Below are 6,016 nucleotides of genomic sequence, written 5' to 3'. Positions count from 1 at the left end.
ATCCGCCTTCGTGTCGCTCTTGTCTCTCCTCGTGACCTTTTCGCTGTTTTATTATTATTTTTTTTTTAGGGGCGGTGTTGTCGTATTTCTTACTGATTACGATAATGATCATTGTCATAAAAAACTAACAAAGATATAGGTAACTGGAGAAGGAAATAATAGTTATATTGCTATCAGTATAAATGACGATGGTGATAATGATGGTAATATTGATAACTGTAATGAACCAGGAGCTCACTTATTGGTAATTAACGATCTCGGTTACCTATTTGATCCACTGCCCTGTAATCAACGATCTTGCAAGGGACTTTATGTGCCAGATACTAAGCTCACCTGTTTATTGTAAATTATGCCATATCTTCCTGTTGTTTTTATCAATCTATTGTCTGCGTTGGATTAACGATGTCTGTTCCTCGTCTGTTAACCCGCCAACCGTAGCCAGCTGCCACTTTGATCAATCACGCCTAATGCCCAGTCAATACCCATTCAAAGAGCAGTTACAAGGAAAAACTTTGGGAAGGGATTTCCTACCAAGGTAGCCTCCCCTAGGCGGTCCTTTGGGCCAGACGGAGTGGGAATGGGCTCCCGGGTCCTGGGTTGATCATATGTATTTGTTAATTATTCGGCACAGTATCTTGTGTCTATACTTATTCACTGTGTTTAGCGTGTAATCCAGTGAGGGCTTGCTTAATGAATCGGGCTTATTAGGAAACTCTATGCCTAACCACCGGGACACTCAACAGCAAAGCAAAAGACAACCGCACTACTATGACATAAAGTACCGCCACAGGTATATCGCGGTATACCTATTACTATACCACTACATAATAATAATGGTGATGATGATGATAAAAATAATAATGATAACATTAATGATAATGATAACAATGATAATAATGATAACGATAATGATAATGATAACAAAACAAAAATAAAAATGATGATGATGATACCAATAATGATAATAACGGTAATGATAATAACAATAATAATAATAGTAATACAAAAATAATTATATTAACCATAATAATTGTAAAACCTATGGGTGCCATATGATTCAACAACGAAATAAAATCTACGGTTACGTCACACCAGCGTACGATTACTGTCGAGTAACTGGTGAATTACGTTCCAGGCATGCGCATAGTAGTAAGATGACTGCCCCACCCCCCCCCCACCCCCACCCTAATTAGGCATTAGCCAATGCCGGACGATTTCTGGTATGAAAACAATCTGTTTTCGGGAAAAATACAAATATCGAATTTTGACATTCATTTATAAAAAAATAAAAAAACAAGAGCAGTGTTTGTAACATGCCCCTGTATCCATAACAAAAAATAAACCTCCAACACATACCATAGAAATTAAGGTTGTAATAAGTTGAGTTTCGAAGCTTCGAACTGATCTGTACGAAGGTTGAATAGAATAAAGGATATCTGATCTTTGGACATTCAAAGCACAAAGTCCTGCGCCCATGGTTCCAAGGCACAGAATAAACAAAATTCAAATAAACAACCAAAAGAATCGGAAAGAATAAATATTGTCTGCGAAGTACATAGACATTAAATTACGTATTTACTGAAACACTGAAACCCGCGTCCCTCACTGGTTCACAGCCATCTGCAAGGCGCTGAGCCAGTGAGGGTTAAAGGAAAGGGTTTCGAGGGTAGGTTAGGAAACAGTCACCGAAGGAAAGGTTAGGGACAAGTGCAATATCTATGTTAGTTGTGACAATAACAGGTAAATAGGATATTGATAAAGATAATGATTATAATGTTAATGATGATGATAATTGTGACAATGATAATAATGATGATGATTATAACAATAATACTAATAGTGATGATGATGATGATGATGATGATAATAAAAAACAATTCGAAAATAATGATTAACGAAAATAGTGTTGATGATAACATCAAAAGCCGAAACAATGCGTTTACTATCAATAAAACCAATATTAACACACAAAGATTTAGGCAGTTCCTTAAATTCATATTTTAGTTACAAACAACTTTGCACTCACATCACATGAATCACATTAATATTTCCCAAACTTCATTAAAAAATATGGCTTTTTGTTAGTTTCATTCACTCAGACACAGGTTCCCCCAGTAGTCCTTGTGATAAATCGCGACTTTGCAGTTCCTTTCCCGAACCTTGATTACTTTGCCGATGACTGTGCAACATGGCATCCTTCCAACATTGCACAATCTTGCAGTTGCAGTTCAGGTAACACCATACTCCGCCTTCAAGGAGATTTTAGTTGGGTTTATGATTCATATTCCTATATGAGTGATCACACAACATCCATACAAAACGTGTTTAGATTTCTTGGTCATCCTTTTGTGCTGAAATGGAAAGGTCATATTGACTGTTTCAAGCATTCTGCGCTAATGCATTCATCATTCGAAGAATACTCCCGATATTCATGGAGAGCTGGTTGAGGTGAATATCTTAAATGTACAAAATTCCAGAATAGATGTTTACCTCGGATCCTTCCATCCATCCTTGCATTGAATGACTATAGGAAAAAATAAAGCACACACCCACATAACCACCAACACTTTTTACGAAAATAATTTTGTATTTTTCAAATGATGGTGATAACGATATTATTGATTTTGATAGCATATATGATGTTTTACATGGTAATGGAAATATAGAAACAACAACAATATCAATGACAATAATAATGACAATAATAATGATAATTAATATGGCAATGATAATGATTATAAGGATAATGATAATTATGATAATGTAATGACAATAATCATACTGATACAAATACCAATAATAATCATTATCATTACAACAACAACAATGATAATATTGATATTGATAATTGTAATGATAATGATGATATTGATAATAATTATAGGAACAAAGCAAACAAAAAATAATGATAAGGATGATCACGATAATAACAATAACGTGGACAATAATGATAATAACAACAATGATAATACCATTAATAATTATGATAGTAGTAATAATGTTAATAATGACAGTAACAATGAAGATGATGATGATTATTATTAACAATAACAACAATGATGATAATGCTAGACAATAAAATATCAGTGATAACAATGATGATGAAAAAAATAATGAAAATGATAAATGATGATAATAATGATAATGATGGTAATAACAACAACGATAATGATAAGATAACAATAAACATTATCAAGATTATTATCATTATTATTATCGTTATCATTATTATCATTATTATTATCGTTATCATTATTATCACTATTATTTTATCTAATGTTATTTTCATTATTATCATTATCATCATTATCAGTAAAGTAATGTTTATCATTAAAACTACCATTGTTATCATTTGTTATATTTTTTTCATTATCATTACTATTATTATAATTATTGTTATTATCATTATTATTGTTATCACTGTTATTGTTGTTGTTCATGTTATTACTATCATCATTATCATTATTATAGTGACGATAATAATAGTAACATTAAGGAAAACAATAATGATGTTAATACTGATACTTAATCGAAGCGATAAAGGAATAATAAAAATGATGACATGATTACTGCAAGTAACGAAGATGGTGGCGATAATGATAATCGTAATGATAGTGATAGATATATTAGTATAATAACAATACCTACAGCAATAATACACCTAATGGTTGAATTCTACCAACCAGTTTTGAAGTGCGTCGAACAACAATTACATACTGTGAAGAGATCGGATTCTTACTACTTAAGCTTTTATAACTTTGATCTAACTGCGTTTTTTTGCAACGAAAAAAAAAAAAACTTATTGTGCTGAAATAGTGAGTCTAATCTTGTCAGCTCAAACTGTTATGGAGAGGTTAAAAATAAGTTTAATATGTACTTAATATATCCTTAGGAATTGTTCTATGGTTCAGAAATTGCCTCTTTAACATATGTCTAAGGAACTCATACAAGCTTTTCATATTCCCTATCTGTGTATCATGTGCGAGTTTGAGATGATCAGCTTTACGGCAGCAGCTTCTAAATAAAGATGAATGAAAAAATAAAAAAAGCAAAGAAAAGAAAAACATTAAACTCATCCGACATTTATGACTTCGAACCACCAGAATAAAGCTTTGAAGCTCTACAGGTCCTCTGCTACCCCCTATGTCTTTTGGGGACGTTATACAGAGCAACCTCAGAAATGCGGCTCCCGTGTGCAAGTTTTCTTCAGGAGTGTCGCCTTCAGACGGATTAACGAAGAGGAAGTCAATTCTAAGCGCCAACCGGATAAGGCAGATTCCCAATTAACTATTCCCACTTCACCGCTTCACCAAAACTAATTTTTCAAAAAGTGGTGATGGCTACGGTGGGGGAAGATGCTTTGGCTCTTCCTCCGGTCTTTTAGTGCCAGGAAGAGGGAAGGATCCGAGGTAAACACTTACTCTTAAATTCTGTACATTCAAGATATTCAGCTAATGTTGACCCATTTAAATCTAATAAGGCTGTATCAGCACTCCATGATATCCGAGGAGTAGTCTTTGAAAGGTGAATGCATCAACGTTAGTCAAAACGCTTTCGTTAGTCAATATGACCTTTACAGTTTAGTACAAAAGGAAGCTCGAGAAATTTAAACGCGTTTGGAATGGATATTGTGTGATCGCTTATACGTGAATGAACGCGAAATACTTTTAGTCAAAGGAAACTTCATTCCGAACTGGAGTCTCACTGAAAAAGGAGTTTGGTGCTACCTGAGCTCCGTCTGCCAAGAATGTGCAGTGTTGGGCGAGGGCCATGTTGCACAGTCATCGGCAAAGTAATCAAGAGTCGGGAGAGGAACTGCAAAGATGTCATTCATCACATTTTCAATTTAAAAAATAAGTTAATTGCAACTAAGATATGACTTGGCAAAAGCCTTTTCAATGTTTTTCTTCGAGTGTTTATGTTCGTTTTATTAATGATTTGCGAAGCAAGATATTTATTCATTAAGTGTTCCGATATTATACATGAATATTATGATCATCATTATCATTATTGTTGCAATTATTATCATCATCACCATTATCCTTACTATTATTATTATCATTATTTTCATTATTATCCTGATTATTTCCCTATTATCATCATTATTGTTATCATTATATCATGATGATAATTGTTGCTTTCATTATTGTTATCATAATTATGAATAATATCCTCACGATTATTATCATCATTATCATTATTGTTATGATTATTATTATTGGTGGTGGTAGTGTAAGTGCTGTCGTTTTTAGTATTGTTATTGTATTTATTATTATGATCATTATGTTCCTATTATGATTATCATTATTATTGTCGTTATCATTATTGCTTTTGCTGTCTTTATCATTATTATACATATTATTATCATTACTATAATCCTCATTACTATTATCATTATCATTGATATTATTATTGTTATTACTGTTACTATCACCACTGTCGTTATTTTCTTTATATTTATGATTGATATTATTACTTTTAATGTTATTATCATTATTGTTATTATTATTATCATCATTATTGTCATCATATTTATTATTATTACTATTGATATGGTTATCACTGTTAATATTGCTATCAGAATCATCATCATTATCATTATTATCATCATTACCATCGTTATCATTTTTATTATTATGATTATTATTATTATTTCATTATCATTATTATCTATATTATTGTTTAACTCCTAATATCATTACTGTTTTCATCATCATTCTTATTACTGGTATTATCATTATGACTATCATCGTTATTGATGTCCTTATTTTCACGATTGTCACTATCATTAGTAAATCATTATAATAAATGTTGTCATTATTTTTATAACTATCCTCATCAGTACTATCACTATTATTATTGTTATTATCAGTATCATAATTATGATTATCCTTTTAATCATTATCATTATTATCATTATCATCATAATTGTTATCATGACTGTTATTACTATATATCACTTTTAATATTACTATCATTATCAGTAATATGATTATTATTATCATTACTATCATTA

Source organism: Penaeus japonicus, unplaced genomic scaffold (assembly GCF_977035675.1).
Source record: "Penaeus japonicus unplaced genomic scaffold, GWHDUDI00000001_assembly GWHDUDI00000032, whole genome shotgun sequence".
Classification (NCBI taxonomy): domain Eukaryota; kingdom Metazoa; phylum Arthropoda; class Malacostraca; order Decapoda; family Penaeidae; genus Penaeus; species Penaeus japonicus.
This window is presented reverse-complemented; position numbering follows the sequence as displayed.